General features: G+C 39.6%; 1 long non-coding RNA gene across 1 annotated transcript in view; it reads left to right on the top strand.

The window, feature by feature from the left end:
- Window positions 1-22808, top strand: part of LOC136991143 (uncharacterized) — a 55108-nt gene that overhangs the window by 12341 nt on the left and 19959 nt on the right. Inside the window, exon 3 of the long non-coding RNA XR_010883179.1 lies at window positions 2621-2691. This is a non-coding gene — a long non-coding RNA (uncharacterized lncRNA). The remainder of the gene's footprint in view (window positions 1-2620; window positions 2692-22808) is intronic.

Genomic DNA, 22808 nt, shown 5'->3' with positions numbered 1-22808 from the left:
TGTAGAGTAGCTGTGGAGCATGCAGCCAGTACTGGAGGGACTAATTATAAACTTCGCCATAACTTTTCCTGACTTGAAGACAAAGCTCGTCAAATGCAATGGTCGTCTTCAGGTTGCAGCTTCGTTCTGGAGGCGTAAAACTTAGCACTTCCATAATGACTGAAGATGGAGAGAGGTTGCTCTGTTATGCCACTATCTCTTTCCATACAGCTACTTGCTTCCTTTAAGATTATTGGCTTCTCCTCTGAATGGTACAGGAGAAGACCTGTGAACAGAGATGACCTGTGAACAGTGATCCCCTTGAAATTGCATACTTGATATTTACTCATCTTGCTCCTTCTCTAAGGTTATTTAGATTAACAACAGCTGGTATTGGTTGTTCTTACTGTATATGAGAGGATCACTCACTAGAAAATTCTTGTTTCAGGATTGATGATTTCTATACTGGGTCACACTAAATGTCCACTTGGCCCTGTATTTTGTCTCCAGCTTGGGCATTAATTGATGTCAGTTGTCGCACAATCCTTTCCTGCAATACCCTCCCAGGTTCCAGCTGTCAGGGGCCTAGGTACTTTCTCAACCAGAAATTCAATCTGTACTACTGTTTTTAATAGCTGCTGACAAATGTATTGTCCATGGATTTATCTGAAGTCCTTTTTGTCTTGATCCCAAAGCCTCCTGTGTCAATGAGGTCTACAGTTTAATTATGTGTTCTGTGAAAAAGTACTTCCTCTGTTTTTGAACTTACTACCTGATGATTCCATTGGATATACATTTGTACAGTATTTGGAAGCAGGCTATTCCAGTAAGAAGTAAAAGTTTACCATACAGATTCAATTACATGTTTAGGACCTACATGCTACAGGTCGCTGAAGATCCTGAGCATGCTCAGGAACATTTTACAATTACTGAAATGCATCTGCTTCTAAGGTGAAGATGACAGCACAGCGATACATGCTGGGAGCACTAGAAATAGCAAAGATAAATCAAACTGGAAATGGCACGTAGATCTTCATCAGAATGTCATTGTCTGAATTGGAATTTGGTCCAGAAATCCCATCTGGTAACTTATATTCTTGCAAAAAAAGCCCTATGAGGAGTTTAATGACCCAAAAGAATTAAGGTTTCTGATTAATTTTCATCCAAAAATAAGCCCATTCAACAGGGCTATGAAATGAGGAGCAGGAGCTTGCGAGGGGAGCCAGCTCTATCCTTAAGAGTATTATTGCATGAGACCTGCTTAGATTCAGACTCTTACTTTGTCCACACACTTTTAATATGGAAGTTAATGGGATTGTGATCAGCCACTTCAAATGCATCAAGCTGGCCCCCTGATATTTCTGAGATGGACACCATGAAAGTAAGACAGTATAGAACATCACAGATTCTGTCATGAAACAAAAAATCATTTGCTCTCCTTGCAGTGACAAGGGAGCTTTATTAAAATTCTAAGATGGTTTGTTTCTATTGCTTATTCCGTAAATTTGTTGTTATCTATTATTGCAGCAAAGAGGCTTTCAAGGGCCTCTTATTTTAAGAGGATTTTACTTGTCTACCATTCCCTGCTTTCTTGTGCTCCCATTTAAAAATAGAAAAGCTTTTTTTTTATTTTACATTCATTACTTTTTATTTTGCTGTTTCATAAATTCAAATTTAATTTTGTTGCAGAGAGTTTGAACTGTTTTGCCTTTCCTCCACTGATACTTAGTTGCAAAATTCAGCAAAACTCGATGTTGTAACCCCTACTGGTAAATACATCCATGTCTTAATTACAAATAAGTCATACTCAACTGTTGTTCCCTTCTAAATGGATCTAATCCTAAAATACAAATGGTTAGCAATAACTGGAAGCCCATCCAGTTTCCGATTCGCAACATCAAACTAACTGATTTTGTAGACTGAAAAAAATTTTGTTGGCACCTCTCACAAAAGGCTGAAGTCTCTAGGCAAATCTGGGCAGGACTTCCCTGCCCTGTTACTCCCTAGAAGGCACGAGGGCTTGAATCAATGCTATCAACTCATGTCTAAATTCCAGTTTTCCAAGCACTCTTCTCTTCAGTCCCCATAAATGTTCCCATTGCCTTCTCCTCTAAGATAATTAAGTCCATAACTTGTTAGATCTTTTCAAGGAAAACACAAAGTCCTATTATCTGAGTCTCATGAATGGTGATAGCAAATAGTGCTGGATGTGGGCAATAGGAGTCAGGACTATACTTGGTCCTACTCTGGATCAAATTATTAAATCATAATAGCGTAATCCATAAGGATCCCTCTTTATTTTATTAAATAGTCTCATGTACATGTTTGCCAGTTTGTGAGATCTCCCTGCTCCCAGACAGATTCATAGAAAGCTGTGCATCAGTGATCCCTCTGGCTGTCCTCTAAACCTCTGCAGAAGCCAGGTATGCTTTTGCTGTGTCCTTTTTCAGTGTAGGCACTTTGAGGGTATTTCTTTTTTTCTGATTTCTTTGCACCTTTTTATTTTCCAACTCTACTGGAAAAGTTGCTTTCCTACTGTAACTTATGCTCCCTACTGTTCTAGTGCTCCCACGACTCTAAAGTGTGAGGCATTTTTCTAGCAATGCTTGTAAGCTTTTGAATGGTTTCCTTTTTCTCTCAGGTACTTCTTTGGCAGGAAGGATTAGGAACGCCTCATTTTCTACCTCGGAAAATAGTTTATTTCAAGAAAAGGTAAGAGATGGTACTAACTGTCTTTTGCTTCTGTTATAGTTCCCTGTGATTTTATCTTTGAGTAAATCCTTCTCTTTTTTTTGCACCATCAGAGGTATTGAGCTTTTTACAAGGGACTGGAGAACTGGATTCTGATCCAGCTCCACAACTGACATTTTGCCATAGGCCATACATATTAGTATTGTGATATGAACTGAGTCGATGAAAACTGTTGTAGGAACTTGTTTATTAGGTTACTATATTATGCAATAGATTTTTCTCTATGGGAAAGCTGTTATCAAGGCATTATGTACTTTGAACTTGAATTTTTCAGAAATCTACCTATAGATAAAGCTGTGATAGCATCAACGAAATAGATGTTTTAAACTTACATTTGGAAACAAATGATAAAATCAGTGCCGTAGTTCCTATGTTTGTTTGAATTAAATTCTATTTGAGAATTCAGTGTGGGGAGCAGTGTTTAAGATGGCATGGACCACGCTGTCATCTTCCTTTTTCTTCATGGCTAACATTCTGCTGAGATGAATGTGGCACTCCACACAACTCCAATCTTGTTTCAGGCAAACCACAAACTCGGGGAAACAGTTTTGTATTAATTTTGGTGGCCCTCCAAAATGCAAGCTTACCATTGCAACGATGATAGCAAAAAATATGAAGGGGTCTGTTTTGTCTTCATCTAATAAAAGCCGAGATTTTTGGAACGTAATTCTGTAGCTAATGATGAATCATGCAGCAAATTCCAGAACCACAAATAATCAAATTCCCAGCATTCTGCTTGTAGCTGAAGTAACATCAACTTTCCCAGTGTAAAATTCTCTTCATTCCCATAGAGTTTTTCCTCAAATTCTCATATGAGGAAAAATCTTTTCATATCTGGTCTAAAACCACATGTGAACTTTTAGGAAAGTTGGAGGAAAATCCATTTAGTCACTTGAGTTATAGGAAAGCTCTCTGGTTTTTGTCATCTACAGTTTTAGAACACCTGAACTGCGAAAACTCACGCTTAGCACCTGTTTATATAAGAGAATGGTTTTATTTCATTTTGTCTCTATGTACTATGGAGCAGCTGAAGATGAATTTTTTGTGTGATTGAAGGAGAAAAGGGAGGGTGACAAGGGCAAAAGAGAAGGAAGACATTAATTGCAGTATTTTGTTTTACATTAGGGTTTTTTTTTCATATGGTAAATTTAAATCTATATTCTGATCTAAAGCATGCTATTTTCTCTGACTTTCCTAATTTTCTGTATTTCCCTTGAGGTCAGCAGTATCAATCTTTTTAATGTGCCTTCATATGGAAATATTTTTGTGCAACAAATCATTTTCCTAGCAGCTATGTTCTGTGGGGGTGATGGTAAAGCATATTGCCAACCATTTAATTTAAAATACAGTGTCTGAGTTTGGTTCCTTTTGTCATTATTGCTCACTATTAGGTTCTCATCAAATTTTTTTGAATGATATGTCAAGTTACTGATTCAAAAATGTATGAGTTTGGACAAACAATAAGTCTCCATTAAGCCAGTAATTAATTTATATAGTCTGGCACTGGGCTTCTAAGTGTTAGGGACTACTCAAAATTCTCCATGTAGCTATAATGCTATCCTTTATGTCTCAGTTTGTAGTGACCTCTGTTATTCCAGTCTAGGCTTTCTTTTAAGCAAAGATTTCCAATTGTGCTGGATTGTATGGTGGTTTTTCAATGTTGACAGAAGTCCACTAGGATGCAAACCACCAAACTCATTTTCACTGTGACCTAAACAAGGATTTAAACTGAAGTCTGAGGAGGTGAAAAGCTAGACTACTAGCAAGTGATGGGTGAACCTCAACTAGATTGGTTTAGATAAGAGTCCAAAAGCTTAACTTTTCTAAAACCATACTGGTCCAGGAATCAGCCTTGTAGTCTCGTGAGAGTAGTCTGCCTTGTCTGATTTATTGCAAGTCCAGCTTGGGACTGGATTTGAGACACCGTAAAGACACCTTTTTTTCATTATACTTTTGACTAAAACTAGTTAGTGGAGAAGTGCATTAAAACAAAATAAAAAATAACTCATATTTTGAAATCTCCAATACTGGATTTATTTTCAGAAAAATTCAGGTCACCTTTTACTCAGAAATGTTTGCTATCCATAATACTAAGGGCAATGCTAGAAGGAAAACTGCTCCTCACGTCAGTGGTGGTTAGGGCAAGAAGAACTGGTTTTAAATGGACATTAGAAAAAAGTTTAACAGTAAGAATAGTCAATCCCTGGGACAGGAAGACTGTGCAACTTCCATCACTGAAAATGTGAGAGGCTAGACAAACCTTTTGAAGAACTGGCAAAGTTACGGCTGGTCTTGTGCTAGGGTGGGAGTGTGCATTACATGATGTCTTGAGTTGCCTTCCAAGTTTATGATTCTGTGACTACTTATCTCATGCAGCAAAAGTCTCAGGTATATTAATGTTCAAGTGAAAATACCTCTGTGGAAAAAAAAATTGTGTCTGTTAAATGTTGCTCATAATTTACTTAATTTTAAGAAGTTTAGAAAGGATTTCTTCTTGGTTAAAAATGTGGCAACCTCTGCTTGCTGGAGCTTCTCTTTGTGTCTTCCGTAGGCAAAATTCCTTCCTTTGCACAAATAAGTTGGAAAATGCTACCTGCCTGGCATCTATGTCCCTGCAACTACTTTTCAGTTTTTAACCCCAAAATAATGGTTTATTCTGGAATGAATAGAATGTTCTCTCTTCCCCAATTCAAGATATTTGAAAGCTGAATTATGCGTGGGAGAGAGATGTGGAGGAAAAGCTGATGATGTGAGAAATGCAAGATATGAGTACTGGAAATGATGGTTCCAGTAGATGAGACCCACTCAGATAATAAAAATGTGAGTCAGCTCCCACTCATGTGCTAACATGGTAAAAGTCAAAGTTTCTCTGACCAACTGTTTTAAATTTTCTACATAAACACCATGATGCATCAGGATATGTCTAAAAATAACTTTGCCTCCCCCCAGCGGATATGTCCACAAACCCTCTGCAAAACCACACATGCATCTCAAACACAATTAGCGAAAACTATGAAACTATGGGCAAGTGAACGGGCTTGGTTAAAATGAGTTTCAATAAAACCTTAACTAAAGAAGAGGAAAATATAATTCATAGAATACCATTTCCAAAATGGAAGTTGAGATGAATGTGCCGCCACAGCTCCCTCTCAGTACTCTGCTTGCTGTTTAAATAAGGTTTTGTCAGCTTCATACTGTTCATGAGTCTGGTGTGTTTCTCTGAGCTCCTCCTATCTCAGTTGATTGCTGGAAGTGCTGTATCCCTGCTATCACCGTTCTTTGGTTTCTAAAGAACCATTAAAATGCCTCTCATCTGACCAGGGTAGTTTCACACACAAATTGAATCCAGTTGAATCAGGACTTTGCAGTGAGGCCATGCGATGTGCTAGGTTTGCTGTAGTGAACTAGCAGGAGCTGGGTGAAGAGAGAGTGGCAGGTAATGATTGAGGCTGAATGCAGTGGAGGGAAAATGGTGTTACACTGGAAACTAGGAAACAGGCTGTTTTTACATGTGTTTTCTTGGTTATTAGTAACCCCTTGTAAACCTGTATTGATCCGAAAGAGTAACAAAATCTTTGATGCTGTTTAGTTGTCATCACCAGGCTACATTCTCCTTTTGTTTAATAGGAGAGAAACTGTCAAGTTTACTAGTGTATAGGTAGATTGCATTGCTGAAAATTGGAAGGTTATTGCTTGTAGGTAAGTACTATTGGTATTGGCCAATTGTATCTGAGTATTGAATCCTTGTTCATGTGAGACGAAAGGCATTCTGATCATTCACTTTGAGTTACTGTGTGAGCTGTGACTTGTTGGTATGCACAGATGATAATGTTTCTATTGGAGACAAGATGGTGGGACTTCAGATTTGGGTACACAATTGGCTGTACACAGATGAGGAAGAAGGATGGGGAAGATGAGAAAGAGTAGTTTTAGATTGTAATGGCATGGAAAGTCTGTTCTCTTTGAAGCAGTGAAGGGCTTTCCATTGAGCTCTGTAAGGAGTTCCTCCTGAGGACCATGGGATTGGCAAAATGTGCTATCTGCTATTGAATGTGTACACATGCTAATGAAAAGATACATGAAATCTGTGGAGTATAATGAGTGGTTGTTCTAAGCTAGACATAAGAAGCTCAGCTGTTGTAGTATCACTGAAAAAAATGATATTGGTCTCAGTGGAGTCAGGCTATTTATGCCAGCTCACAACCTGTCACGCAAGTTGTAGAATACTGGGTGTGACTTCTCTTGCTAGTCTGGTATGCCAAAAACTGAGCAATTGGTGGATAAAAGCCCAGTATTTCTGGGCTTTTATCAACACAAATGCCAAAGTTCCCTCTTGGCATTCTTCTTGAATCCTGAAAATATGTTCTTAAGAGTGTTAGTTCCTTATCCCTGGGCAAAAATGAGCTATCGCAACTCAAATGAAATAATATAGATCAACTTGGGGATTTTCAGAAGTGTTCTATGATGACCTAATCCTGCTCCCAATTAAGCCAGCACTCGGATTGAACTATGAAGTGCGTTCAGAAAACTCATCCTCAGTACAGACAAAGAATTAGGGATATCAATGCCATATCTTCTTTAAAAAAAGAACAAACAAAAACAAACAAAAACCAGTTAAACAGTTGAAGTATGACTTCAGCAAATCCTTTCATTTTATGCAAACAGGCATTTCACAGATATGTACAATGCCTACAAAGATATCTTTGGCAGTAAAACTTGAAAGATTGATTTTTTTAACTTAATTTAAAAAAATGTTATTACTGGCTGGGTTTTTCAAAGCAGTTTCTAAATTTTAAATATAAAATAGTAAGTGTTTTATAGATTTTATTTTGCCTTAATCCCTGTGTGCGTAATTGTCACGCTGTCATGCTGTGAAGGTTCGATAGCAACGACTGAGACAGTAATATAATAATAATAAAAAAGATGTTTATTTCCTCACACAAGTTCTTGGATTAGTAACATCCATTAAAATAATGCGATTACTAATTTAGGAAGGATAACACAAAACCATCAGTTACCAATTTAGAAAGGATAACCTGAAACCGTCGATTACTGCGTTATTAATTGGAAGGACTGCTTATCCCTACTTGAAAGCTTTCTTGTTCACTCTCCTAGTGAGAGGGCTCTCAACCTCGAGGAGTTACCTTAACCCAGCGTCCCAGGAAAAGGGGAGGGGGGGGAATACTCACGGTCCAGCCGGAGAGGATGATCAGGTCACGTTCCCGTCCCTGCTCAAACTCTCCTAGCTCCCAAGTCTCTTTTTATACGGCTGGGGCTCTGGGCAAACACTGCTTTTGCTGACTTTTTGCGAGTTTCACAATCACAGGACTGTCTGTTTGTCTGCTCGGGAGGACCCTGCTAGCGAGGCAAGACCACAACACCTCCGTATTGTTTCTTCCCTCCCCGGGGGTCCGTGCAAATTCCAGGTGGCAGACTTCACTTCTCCAGTCTTGTTAATCATTCCGCAGCCTTGCGCATATCAGTCCTTGCACATATCGGTTGGTAGACTTCTTTAGTCCTGTTAAGTCCTCTGTTCAGCAGCTTTGTGCAGTCAGCTCTTGTGCTATCAGTTCTTCTGCATATCAATTGACAAACTTCAGTCCTGTTAACTCTTCACTCGCCCGTCAGTAATCCTGAAATAAATTTTGAGCTAAATTCTCTGTGACTAGAAATATTCATTTAAGCTCTAGGGATTCATCCAGCTGTAGTGACATTTTTATGCCAACTAGCCAGATGTATTTAAAAAGAAAGAAAATTCAATCATAACTAAAATAAATTCAAAACTTTTTACCATAATGTTAAAAAAAATAAAGCTAGAAACCAGCATAGATTTTATTCCCACAACAAGACAGAATAAATATGAACAAAGAAATTGTCAAATGAGATCAGAACTGATGTTTATGTATTGCAGGATACTGCCTCTGCAAGAACAAGTAAAATGGCCTGGACCCACTGAGGAAGTGAATTGTTAGAGGTATTGTATGGTTGGTAGAGGCATTTCCTGCCTTGTGTGACACGGAATTCTCTTTTGGTGAACAAAGCAAAATTCTTGCAAATTCCAGTTTGGTTGAGTTTCAGGAAAGTCTCATCTGACAGGATCTAAATAACAGAAAAGGAAAACAGGACTTGACAGGATCTGATTCCGAGTGCAGTAAAGCTGGTTAGAGAATAGCCACTGACCTGGTTAGGTATGTAGATATTATGATCTATGTGCACAGCTGACTCCTAGTAGTGATTTATAAATAGAGGTTTAGAATTGTTCTGAAGCTACATCTTTAAATGCCTGGTGGAGCCCTATTTTACAATTTTTCTATCATTTTCCTCCACTGTGCTTTCCTTGCATTCCCTTTTCTGTATTCCACTATTTCCCCTACCCTAGCTTTTTTCCCTCCCCTATTTACTGCCATTTAGCATTACATCAGCAAGAAATCACAGCAATGTTGGCTCCCATAAAGCAGCAAGTAGATTTAAAATCGAGGAGCAGTTTTAAAGATGGGCTTGTTGTATTCATATGAACATATCATAACTATAATGAGGGTTTGGAATACATCTACATGCACCATAGGGGTAACCTCATCATTACCCACCCATGGCGACTCTGATCTTGAGTGATCTCATCCATATCTTCAGCATAGTTCTGGCATATTCCCTCTGCATAGAGAGGGAATAGAGAATGACCTTCCTTTGAAATCCTAGATTTATTTACATGAGAGCATGCCAAATGCATTAACAAGTGGTGGAGTGAAACCCTGAGTGAGTAAACATGGTCAGCCCAAACACGTGTAAATAAATCTAAAATTTTGGAGAATGTCATGCCTGCTTTGATTTACACCACAAACTATAGGAGGAAATGTCAGGCCAATGAGAGTCAGCTTTATTTATTTATTTTTAATTACTATTTTGTCATGGCAAAGCACATCAAACTCCCAGGCAGCTGTTTTCTCTCTCCTTGCAAGGTAGATTTGGTTCAGGTAACAACCCTGCTTCACTGTGAGTAACATAATGCTTCCATGCACGTAGTAACAGCTTATGGGATCCTTATTTAGGATGTCATATTCCCTGTCACGACAGTTGTACATTTAGCTCTCTCCTCATCTGTTGCATTCTCACTCAGAGAAAAGGCGGCTGCTACTAAGCTGGAAGCAGACATTTGGCTGAGTGCTTCCCTGGTTTTGGACAGCTATTCTTGCTTTTAACAGCATGCCTAGACTTTGAGAGGTACCTTATGATGAGTGAATAGCTATATGAAGAACTTTCAGACTTTAAATCGTATCCAAGGAACCTCTGGTAATAAGGGCTTCAACTTATACCCACAAGTGGTCCCAAGGGAAAACTGGTCTTTGGCTTTTATTTCCTGAAAGGAAGGATTGTATTGCAGTGTTGGGGCTTCAGGGTCTGTATAATCAAGGCTCGGCATGATGGATTTGATGTACTGGCATCTGTTCTGTATGCTTTGTAAGACTTCCAGTAAAATATGAATAAAAAAGAAATATGCTTCATATGTCTATATAGGACATATGGCAGTTAAAGCTTCAGATATGGCATTTTTCATGAGTTAAGACGGATATGTTAGAGCACACCTAAGTGGCACAGTTCTTTCAAAAACAAAATGTTGGGAGAAATTTAGGAATGCAAGCAAGGCAGGTCCAATTTTTTTCTGAATTTTTGGGAGGAAGGGGTTGCTTCAAGCTCAAATGCACCTTTGAAAATCTGAAGCTCCAGACAGCATCATGTTACTGTTCATAATCCCTCAAAGAGGGCAAGGTGTGAAAACAAGCGAATAAATGTGTAAGGGGTGAAGGAAGATTTTTACAGATCAGAGTCAAGGTTGCCAGCCTTTCCCCACCACAAAACCCCAACGTCCCTCTCCAGGAACTCAACCCAGAATATTATTTTTGGGTGACTGCCTCTACACTGCAAATCAGTGCAGTGTAGATGAGGTCCCTCCCCCGTGCTCAACTTCCAGCCCCTTTATGACTGCAAGAAAGGGAAAACTAAGGGTCAAAGGTGGAGTTCAGTCATTTTTATCTCCAGTGGATTTTCCAGCACTGTCAATATGCCCTGTCTTTTCCTGATGAAAATTAGAAGAATGATTAAGTAAATGTAGTGTTTCTTGCTGTGCTTTTATTTAAACGAAAAAAGCTGTGATGAGAAGCCTTGTCATGAGCTTCCCCACTTTGCTCAGGAGGTGCATCTAAGTTCAGGTACCCAGCCATGAACTCGCTGATTCAGACCCTGACCTATTGACTTTACCTTGGACCAGTCTCATCACTGTGGACTTGTCTGGCAATCACTGGAGCTGAGGCAGACCCTGATTAGCATCACCAGACCTGCTCTGCTCATCTTGCTCAGGTACTTTGGGTCTGCCCCCACTGTTGATGGGAACACTGACCCGACCTGCCTTGCTGTCATCCTCGGCTCCTGACTCACCTTCCCTTGCAGGGTAGCCCACTCTTGCGGTTCCCTGACATGTTCATGTCTGGTGTGTATCAGTCACACTCAGAGGAAGCACCAAGGCCAGGCCCTAGAAGAGGTGTGTGTTCAGGTTCATACACAATATATCCAGTGCTCACCCATACTCTTGATGCAGATACACCTGCAGGACATTTGAGGATGAAGCACACGATGTGCATACACTTCACTGAAGCCCTCAAGACAAGAATAACTTTCAGATATGTCATCGATTTGTCTGTGTTTCCTTCTACATTTAATTTCTTTAACATAACCAGTGTTATGTTAAAAGGAGCTGATGTCATTAATACATCAATTTACAATAATGTAAATGTCATTATACTATCACAGAATCCCATTTAGGAAGAGAAGGGGTTTTGGTGACCCTGCAGGGGATAAAGCTGTTTGAAATTTTGGGGTATAAAGTATCCCAGAAAAACAAAAGATTGCAATAAATTTCTGCCTGAGAACTCTTCCAATGCCATTTGTAAGTTTCTGAAGGAGTTAAAAGACAGAATTGAAAAAGGGAGAGCTCTTTCCCTGCAGGTGCTCCAAGGGAACTTTTGTGGAAGACACTTTACAAGCAATGGCTAGCTTATGGATCTCCTGGCCTAAATTTAGGAAGTGTGAACAGAAGATGAAATGCTTTGTAACATGGGTTGGTTTCAGTCATTCAACCTGATCCTGACCTACCCACTAGTCAGCCTGGCTGACTGCAAGAGCAAAACAGCACCCTCTGAGAATACTATTCAGTGCACTGACCTGGCAGAAAACAACTTATAATCAACCTTTGCCTTCCCCTTGGAGAGGTTCTGCTGTAACCAGCACCACGCAGTCTCTTGCTGGTAGTGTGTCTGTTTCTGCTCTTATTGAATCCCCCAAGCCTGTGAAACATTCTGCTGTTGTTTTGGCCCAAAAATATCCTGTCCTGCACCACAGCCATGACATAATGAGTAGAAAATGTAGAAACCTGAAGGCAGTTCTCGTTTGGACCCAAACAGAACAGAAAACATGTTATTACTCAGTATAGCAGCAACAACCGATGTTCTGCAGTTAAAAATAATCTCCTGAGGTCAAAGATCAGTTGCTGCCCCTACTTCCTAATCCTCTTCAGTGTCTGGGGGAGCAGCAGCCAAAACCTTTCTAGGGAGAACAAGAAGAATTTCATTTCTCTTTCAGCATAGCCAAAGGAAGAGAGTGCATCTAATTTCTAAGACGGCATTGCAGCCAGAGGAGGACATTTTATGCAACCTGGCATCAAGCCAGACTCTGGCTGGAAAAGGCAGTCATTTTCTGGGACTTATCTGAGGATCCCCCTTCCAGGGAAACCCATCAGAGCCATCAGCCTATATGGACTGTTGGGGTAGAAGGGGTGAATGAAATGAATTATTTTCAAAGGAAGGAGAAATATTGGGTGCTCAACAGATGTAGGGCAGTACAGTTTTACTGACCCTAAGGCTGTTAATGTGGTTTATGTCTGTTTTAAGACCCTTTATTGCTGTAGGCAGAAACTAAATGGACAGGTGACAAGCTGTGTGAGATGAAGGAACCCTGCATGAAGGTGGTGGGAAGGCATATAGAAAACATTTTGGATGATTTTAAATTTTTTAAAACAGAAGCTATCTGCTCGTGGTGTCTGTCAGACTAATGGGCTCATAATTCCTGGTCAGAGGCCTCTGGCTGCTGTCACAGTGCAAATACACACAGTGCAAATGGAATATCTCCATTCCCTGGGACAGCTTTCCTTCCTGGAACCTTCTTGCAAGAGGGCATGATAGTGATGACTCTTGGCCTTACTGGTCACAGCTAAGTATCACATATGTACAATCCCATGAAACCAAAACATACTCTCAAAGAGCTCTTGTACTCCAGGGCTTCCACTTCAGGAAGGATATTAGATTTCAAAGCATATTTACATATTTACTATAACACTTCCAAGAGAGGGTTTTTTCAAAAGGTTAGAGCAACATCTGTTTGCCTTTGATGGGGACAATTCGTCTTGGTTATTTTCCCTAGACTGTTGAACTCCTGAATCTTATAGAAGTGTTAGGCATTTCAAATTGCCCAAAGAGTTTATATCACTTTTTTTTTTTTCTCTCTCTCTCTCTGTAAGAGATGAGAAACCAATTGTCTGCAGAGTATCCACAGATGAAACTAGTGGTAGAGCAGTGCACTATAAAGACCTGAAAGTTACACTTTTCAGTCTGTTGCATTTACTAAACCTAAGGGAAAAAAACTGACTACATCTGTGGTTCTTATTGCATTGTGTGTGGCATACAGAAAAACAAAGAGGAGAGATTTCTGGTTACTCCATGGTAGCGGAGTAGCAGAAAGATATAGAAGAAATTCCATAGACAAATAGCTTTGTTAGTCCTATATTGGATCATAAGTATTCAGAAATCAACAGTCTAATAATAATATGATTGGATTAAAAATTTGGAATGCAAAATATAAAATTGGGAGAGTTGAACCTTGAAGGCAAACATTTGTTATAGTTCCTAGTTATTTTTTGCAGCCCTCCAGTTTAGAAGTTAGAAGTCTAAATTCCTAGTTGGAGTAAGACTGTGAGATATATCAATGCAACTCAATAGAAACAGATTAATGCCAAAAGACTTTGCTTGTTTGATTGTCAGTGGTGCATTTGATGTTCACCTGAACATAGGAAAGGACTTTATAATGACTTATTGGAGCATGCTAATATGGTAGTCATGTTATTTCTATATGATTTAAACAGCTACTGTAACATAACCCTCTAAAAATTTAGCTTGTTTCTAAGTTTGTTAGTGAAAAGTGAGTGTATTAGTTTTATCTTCACCTCATCTACTGTCTTGTTGCTCTGTGGAAGCTTAGAATTAACTTTTATTTGGGAAAGTTAATGCTAACATTGCTTCCATTCTTTTCAATTTTCATCTGCAGTGGAAACTCTGACTTTCAATTGGAAGTAGACGTGGCAGAAGACCAGGAGATTCTTTTGGGAATTACAGAGGGACAGAGTAAATAAAGCTGGGCAAGTTGTGTTCAGCAGTGAAGGGAACAAAATTGCTTGGGGTAGCTTTTGTCAGGTTTCCTCATCGTCTTTCAACATGCAGATCTGGAGCTTTGTAAGACAACTCATTCTCAGCCAGCCTACTTAACCCTGGAGATCTAGGTATGGCTCACAGTTAACAGTGAACATAAGACTTGCAATCCTCCAACCTAAATTCTATCTTACTGTTATTGAAGGTGGATTGATGCTTAATTTATAGGAAAGGGTGCTATCTAGACTCTCAGTCTCCCTCTTATCTCTCAGGAGTTTAGTCTTCTTAGAGGCCTGGAATGGAAAAAACTTGGCTGCTCAGGTGATAGATCCTGCGAGGACACCTTATGGATTCTGTCTTTTCCAGTGAGTCTCAGATGCCCAACCTCATACAATGACTTCTGAGTTAGCACAGTAGAGGCAGCAAGAGAGATGCTAATCCCAGTACCCTGACCACAGGTGGTGGTAAGTTTGTTTTAGATGATTCTGAGTCCTTTACACAGTCTGGCAGCTCTGTCTGTTTTATCTTTTTCTATATCTTCCTCACATAGGTACGCAGAGAAACTCAGTTGATTCAGATCACTTCACATCACACAAGTTTTTCATGTTGGGTCTGAAGGGTCTTTGAGCTAGGGAAGAAAAAAAGGGTTGGATGATCCATGAGATATGGGAAGTATGTGATCTGATAGCAAATACTCAACTGTGAGACAGTCATGCCTTGATCCAGAGGAGCAGCAAGACCAAGAGCTGAGAATTGTGAATCTTAGTCTCAGTTCTGACTCTTAACTGTAGGTGCTTGGAGGAAGAATTAGGTCTCTGTTCTTCACTTTGAACAAGAAAACCATGACATAAAAGTATCATTTAGATTCATGATTTCTAGAGTTGTCACAGCTGTTAAAAAACACATGGCTACCAGACCTCATGATTTCTCCTAGCTGGTTCTTCAGAGAAGTGGAAAATAAGCTTGAAGATTTTGTTTGTTCAAAAAATCATTTCAGTGAACATGGAGGAATACGTACGTTTAAAAAATGGAGTTAAGCTAAATCTTCCCAAATACTAACCTTTCAATGAAACTGCAAAGCTGAAGTTTTTATGGTGATATGCACTGAAGTCAGTGCAGAGATAAATGTGGGGGGAAGAACTATGGTTCACAGGTTTTAGATGTATTTCTAAAGTGCTTCTGTTTTCAAGTGATGGTTTAAAGCAAATCTCTATTTCTAATTAAAGGTCTCATATGTTGGTGGGATCTTACCTACCACAGATTGTTTGCATACAGCATCTTCCTGATTCTAATGACATAGTTGAATAGTTGTGAAGTTGGAGAATTAGGTATCAGCACAAACCAAACCAATTTTCAGAAGGTATCTTGTGGAGGGTAATAAACCACCTCTCTGGAGAGGAGGAGGAGGAGGATGTTCTCCTCTTAATTGTGCAAGGCATCTTTTTTTGTCTCTTCCTGTACCCTCAAAGGGAGTACAGGTGACCCTATGTCTTTGAAGATCTGAAATAGTCAAAAACTGAACAGATTTGCTGGAGTTCTTTTTCTTTGTAGTGACCTCTCTATTATACAAAGAATGAAAAGGAAAATAGAAGCAATTTTTCTAACATCTGACCAAAGACTGGTTGTTTGGTGCAGCTGAAGTTCTTTATTGCACAGCTGCAATTATTTTAAATAAACAAAACCTTCTGGTTTGGTCCTATAGAAAGAATTTCTATTATTTTCTGTATGCTAAAGCATCTCATTTGAATTATGTTGGGGATTAGCCTGGGAAATGTTATGCAAATGGATGAATTTTTTTAATTTTATTTTAACAGATCAAACCCCTTTTTCAGTTTATGAAGGCTTTTTTCCCATAATTGATATTATTCCTTCTTTTTCTTTTGAGTCCTTAGAGGATTATGAATGTCAGTATCAGAATAAAAGGAAGATTGGTTTAGATAATTTTATGTGCAGGGCTCTGTTCCAAAGGAACCAAACTCAGATGGAGATCTTTGAGAACAGTGGTAAAAGGACATGATAAAAATAAGGTGGGGGTGAGGAAGATCAAAATGGGGGAGGGAAAGGAAGAAAAATCAGCAAATGAAACTCAGCAGACGTTTCCTATATAGCTTACATACTGCACTTTTGGTCATTGCAATCCATCTGGAACATTTTGATGCTCTAGCATAACATTGATTCAAGATTGTTTTCACATAACACTGATTTTTTTTTTTTTTTCTCCTGACTTCAGTTAAATTTTCCAGTAGTTGGAGTAGCATGTCATTATCCTAGATTAACACAGGACATGACTGGAGTGAACCGAAGGCATTGAGACTATGTCCCTAAGAATGTAATGTCAGCTTTCCCTGTACTAATGCCACAATTGCTTTCTGGCTCAGGAAGGGAAGAGGAACCCTTGAAGTACAGTTCTTAGCTTATCAAGTCATATTACTTGAGTTGCCACACAGAGAAGACATTATCCCATATCACAGAGAAGTCATGCTAGCAAGCTCTTCACTTACATCTAGCACTGCAAGGAGCAATGGCTCTTTTAAAAGTGGCTCTTTTTAACCTGGTTTTAATTCCATCTTGAAGGCTGCCTTTTGCTACTTCTCAAAGAATGCATCCAAGCCATTCAGTTGTGACATTTCCTCTTATCTCACTACCTGTGCCTGGCATAGCAACATCTACCAAGTCCAACTATACCACAGCATTGCTCTGTGACCGAAAAAGGTCTCAGGCTTCTGAAGAGCATCACATGGCACAGAAACGTGCTATATGACTACTGCAAGTGGGAAGGGGGGAGCAAGAGACCTTTAGCTTCCTCCTCCACATAAAAATCTACATAAAAGTAAAAATGGTCACTTCTGTGCAAGTTATCTATCTGTGGTGTTGCCAGTGGAAAAAAGATGACTCAGTAAGTAAAAACAAGTTTTAGAGTGCCTTATTCATCAGATCCCTAGAGCAATATATATGAATAAATATGCTTGTGTCTTTTTTGTGATGAAAATGTTTAGTAATGCTTTTGAGATGAAATGCAACAAAGCTTGAAATCACACCTTCCTAATTTAAAAACTACAGTGAATAAGCTCCTAGGAGATCTTTTGCCATCCATTGGGGCAGACATATGGAAAGTATTCTAAATTTATGCAGCCTCCAAGTTTTTGTTGGCAGGCAGTGATCAAAATCAAGTTTTCTTCCAGCTTCTTAGTGTGTTGGCTCCCTTAGATTAACCAGGAGAGGTAGGGATATGAAGGAAATCTAATCAGCCTAATACAGCTTTCTAACAATTTATTGCCTGCATCATAGTTGATGACAAGTGTACTCCAAAGAGAAGATCTTTGGAGTTGTTTACAAAGTTTTCCCTTTTTATGGGGAGTCTCTGTCAGGTTGTTATGACTAGCGCATCCAACCCAGTCCAAGTTTGAGTAGCAACAACAACTTAAAAAGAACAAGAGAAGAGTCAGTTGGCCTTTTGTTAGGCTTTGGCTGCTAGTGTGTCTTGTGCGCATACCAGTGTTAAGGCCAGTGGAAAACAGCCTGGTTTGTCTGGTGGTGACTTTGATGTCCTGATCTTGGCCACTGTCCTAGAGGCCTTGCAATGGTAACAGCACAGCCAAGGTGTAGTCTGTGCCAGGTGAGGTTGGTGAGTCAGGCGGCCCCAGTGCAGCACAGCGCCTTTGGGGCGAGGGATGGATCAGGCACCAATTCCATAGGTGGAAAAGGGTTTTCCAGCCTCCTCCAGTGCCCGCAGTTTCAAGGGCAAACCTGTGTACCACAAAGATGGAAACAGGCCCTGGGGGACCTATCCAGCTCACACCCTCAGAACTGTAGTCCTCCAAGTTGATCAAGGTGACCATTGACAAGAACATTACATGCAAAGTCTGGTAACAGTTCATAGGAATTAGTATGTCTTGTGACAGTCCCACTCCCTAGCATATGCCATCACAGGTGCAATTTTTCAGCCACCGAGTGATGACTTTAGATAGTGTATCCTCCTGCTTAAGCAGGGAGGTTCTTGTCTGCACAGGGGCATTGGCCAGATGATCTTCAGAGGTCCTTTCCAACCTCAACTATTCTGTGATTCTGTGAAAATACCTAATTACAAATGGATTTGACCGAAAATTGCTGCTAAGTGGTTGGTGAGGCCAGTCCATAGGGTTGGAGGCAGCTACGTGTGCAGTGGTTGTTAGACCTGGAAGAGATGCTCCTTGTTTCTCCAGTACAGGTATCTAGCAAGACAGTGGGGAGACTGAGTTTGGAGCCCAGTTAGCAACCAAGAGAGTCATGGTTACTCCTGCCAAGTGAAGCTAGTCAGTGTATTTTCTATATGTATATATTGAGAAAATCCATTAATCAGAGGTGCAGGCCAAGGGCCTAACTGCTTCTCTGATTTGTCCCTGAGAGGAGGAACCTTTCTCCTGTTGCACCTTCTAGCAGGTCCTCAGTAGTCTTAAACCACAGCCTGTGGCTGCCCTACTTTGTGCCCAACGTATTATGTTGTATGACCAGTTTTGCTAGTCTCGCCAGTAACTCCTACTGTTTCAGAATTGTTCGTATTGCTTGGAAATGCAGCTTAGTTACCATCACTTTAAACTTTCTGCCTGATAGCTTAATTGTCCTGAAGGTGCACATTTTGATGACAGAAAGTAACATTGTGTAGTGATTGTTTTGAGAGGAAGGATAGATCAGAAGTCAGGACATTGGTTAAGAGTGAAATAGCTGGGTTCAAATGTAAGCTTCATTACAAATTTCTTCTGTAACCACAGAGGTCCTTAGCACAATACAGTGGTCATAACAGCAAAGTTAACCCAGGAAATTGGCCCCCAAATTAACATAGCTCCAGTAGGAGCATTTCTGCAACGTAACTTCTGCCCACGTTTTTCCTACGCTGATTTGTGGGTGTTGGGCCATATTTTATGGTCCTTTGGGCTGAGGTGCTTTTTCCTAAACAACTGTAGAATAAATTGTTCCATTCTCATGGGTAAATTTGTGAAGGTATTAGAAAGCTATGAGTCACATTTCCAGTGTCGTCACTATGAAATGAATGTCTAAATAATGTTCAAGATGATGAAGCCAGTTCAGGTGTCAGTACCTCTAAATCTGAAGAGAATGTCATTTTGTTTAGAGACTGGAGAACCATCAGCCTAAAATCCACAAAAGAAACTAGGTTTACTCTGTTATCTTTATTTATCAATGAAGATAATAATGCAGGTTAACTTTAAAAGGCTTGGCGATTCAGTTTCCTGTCTGTTAGATGGAAGTAATAATATTCCCTGTCTCACAGAGTGAGGGTTAAATATATGAAACATTCTAAGATAAGTCATTATGATGGTGGAACACACATACACTAGATAAAAGTTTGGAATCTATTTCTAATGTAATGTGCTATAGTCCAGAAATACTTTGAAAGTTGGTGAAATTATAGCACCACAATGTATACATGTGGCACACACCCACTTCTGGTACCATTTAGAGGTCTCATAAGTATTTCCGTGAGACCCTGCTTTGTGCCATATAGACATCTCTTAAGATTTTGATCCTGTGCCATCAAGGGCATTGGTTTTACCCAGCTACTTGCTTCCCAACAAGCAAGTAGCTTGTTGACTGGTAAAGATTTAAAATGTTTATGACAACTTTAGCAATTGCTGCCTAGTGATGTGGAATTATAATCCAGTGTATAGGCAGTCTCCTCAAGATCTTTAAACCCGTGAAAGAAAACCTATAATTCTAGTTTCCTATTTATGGACATGAAAACAAGATTTACGTTTTCCAGAAAGCTGGGTCTGCACCTGATATCTCAGGAGATATTTTATACTGAAAATCTGAGAAAACCAAAAGCAATTACTGAGGTGCTCAAACAAGGGTTTAGGAACTTAGAAGTAGGCACCACTTTGGGTAATTACAAGAAGTTTGGCATAAAATAACCCTGAAAATGAAACAACAGAGTATTCCCCAAAAGAAGTAAAAGATGACATAGAAGCTGGCCAAAATGAGATCAAAGCAGCTTTAGCAAGGCTGAAGAGAAGTCAGCTGCAGATGAAAAGCAGAGATAAAATATTTTACATAGTTTTCTCTGAAGCTCTTTAAGCTTGTGTACAGGTGGGTAGGTGTCACTGGGCTGATTCTGTAATGGGTTACTGGAGCAAATGATTAAATGAAGAGTAACTATGTGTTGCAACAAAATGCTAGAGGAAGCAAGGTGTCCTCAGTCTCCTGATGTCTTCAGACAAAGACTTTTCTGAAAGAACTGCCTTGACAATATGTAAGTTACCAACTCCAGTGCTACGGGGACTGAGGGGTAATGGCTTGTGTTTTACTGGAAATTCTTCTGACCTTACTAACTGATGGGCTCTTTAATGAAGGGGTGGCTTGGATAATACACACTTAGGGTTCAGTCTTCAAACTATTTGGTTCCTCTGCTGCTGAGTGGGAGTCTGATCTGGCAGCTAGGTCAGCAAGAACAACAGCAAGAAGAATCATTCAGTTGTGCACCTCTGACAATTGGCTGTGTGATGGAGGGGTTGCCAAATACCTGTTGCATTGCTTATTTGATAGTAAAGGGCCTTGTCCAAATAGCTTTTTCACAAGTTTCCTGGTTGTTGAATAACCTTGAATAGATTGTTAAAGCCACAAACTGGATGTTTCCAAAGCAATAATTGCATTAAAACTCTCCAGGAATCAGCCAGGTTGTGGGTACCCTCAAAAGCTCCAACCTTTACCCTAAGTAGTGATGACTCAGACAAGCCCTGTTGTATCAGAGGAGTTGTTTGTATACTTACGTCCTTTGCTGGATCAGAGCATAAGTGAGCATAACTTCCTCAGCATATATATCAAAAGACAGTGCACAAAATTCAGATCATCTCACACCCTGTAGTTCCCACATCCCCCAGGCAACATTGTTTCTTATTTTATTAAATCATTTTATATTGTTACTTCAAAGTAGTTTTGCAATAGGTAGACTAGTCTGCACTTTACTATGTGCCTTTCTGCTCTAAGAAGGAATGCAGTTCTAAGTAATACCAATTGAAATAACTGTCATCTTATAATCTAATAATAACTTAAAGTTGCTCCATGAGTGTCACCAAAATGTGTGAGGGGGACTGGGTAAATCTAGAGTTTTGGGTTTAGGGATGGGAGGTTGTGGTTTGGGGGAGAGGGGGGTTAAATACAGCTTTCAACAAATTAGAAATACAACTCACTTGGGGATTTTTTCTTCTCTTTTCTTTTAATGGTGAGATTTGTTTCAGCAACTGGAAAAATTTAGATTCAATGCCACCATGTAGATTTTACAGTTGGACAGAATGATGCCATTGCCTTGTATGTTATTATAAAAAGACCACATCAAAATAGGCAAGTGTCCTGTAATGTCATGATTACAGTGTTAGACTCATACCAGTTGAAAAATATCACTAATTGAATATTAGAATATTCTTTCAATTATACCTTTGAATGTCCACATAGATAGAGACAATCTATTAAAATACTATGTCAATTTGTACTATGGCAAGCTTGGAAAGTTTCCTGAGAAGGAAAAGGGAGGCTGTAGAGAGAATCGTAGCCTTTACTATTCATGGTGGTATCACCTAATCCTGCAAAATCATCAGACCCTCTTGTAGGGGAAGCAATGAGAAATAAAGCCCAAAGAGAACACCCAGACTGTGCAGGAGGTGCTACTGGTAATCAGGATAGACTTTTCCAGGCCTGAACCGGTACCTCGCTATGGTGTTAAGTGGCATCAAGTGGCAAGAGGAGGCCTATTTTGGATAAGGGAAATCAAGGTGCTGCTCAGGGCCTGTGCCTCTTTAAGTGTCTCTGGCACTTTTTGAAATAACTTGAATTTTATTGCCAAATTACAGTCTGTGTAATTATCTTCTGGCTGCCTCATACTCCTACAGTTTTAACTGAATGCATAAATAAATAAATAACAAGTTTTAAAAAAATTGCTAAGTGGGTTGAATGGCAGAAAGTTTAGGGGTGCGGCCATAGGGGCTGAAAAAGCAGTTTGTTTGCTTGTTTTTTTCTAATACTTTTGCCCGAAATAGCCTCATACTTTCAGGTCAGCTCACAGCCAAGAAAAACACAAATCAAACCAAAGCCCACAGGAAACCGTAACAGCCCTAAGAAAGGCCAGCAAATGAAGGGTGTAGAAAAATCACTGTGAATGATATCATTGACCACTGGCAATGGGAAACTCTGAGGACTTGTAGCTGCTTGTGAAGAGGAGCTGGGGAAATGAAATGTTAAAATATTCTAGATTTCTATTTATTTGTCTTTTGTTTTCTAAGAATCCTGGGAAAAATAGCTTCATTATGATTGCCACCCATTGCTTTCTGACTTTAAGATCCCATGGATGCAACTTATGCCTCTGAGTTGCTATAGATACAGGGGATGAAATCTGTTCCTGGCCTTGCTAGAGCTGCTGGGAGTTTTGCCATTCAGTAGGAGACAGATTTCACCATAGATTTTCAGTGACACAATCTTAATTTCTAACAAAGAATAAGTCAAAACGCTGCCGTTTCAAAGAACAGTGCTACAAGAAGGAAATAAACCACTGACTGTTTAACTGTTTGTGGTTTAGAATCACTTCTGTTACTTTTATCAGTATTGTGTAGGTTAGCACAGTATGAA

Source organism: Apteryx mantelli, chromosome 1 (assembly GCF_036417845.1).
Source record: "Apteryx mantelli isolate bAptMan1 chromosome 1, bAptMan1.hap1, whole genome shotgun sequence".
In the NCBI taxonomy this organism is placed as follows: domain Eukaryota; kingdom Metazoa; phylum Chordata; class Aves; order Apterygiformes; family Apterygidae; genus Apteryx; species Apteryx mantelli.
This window is presented reverse-complemented; position numbering and strand designations above follow the sequence as displayed.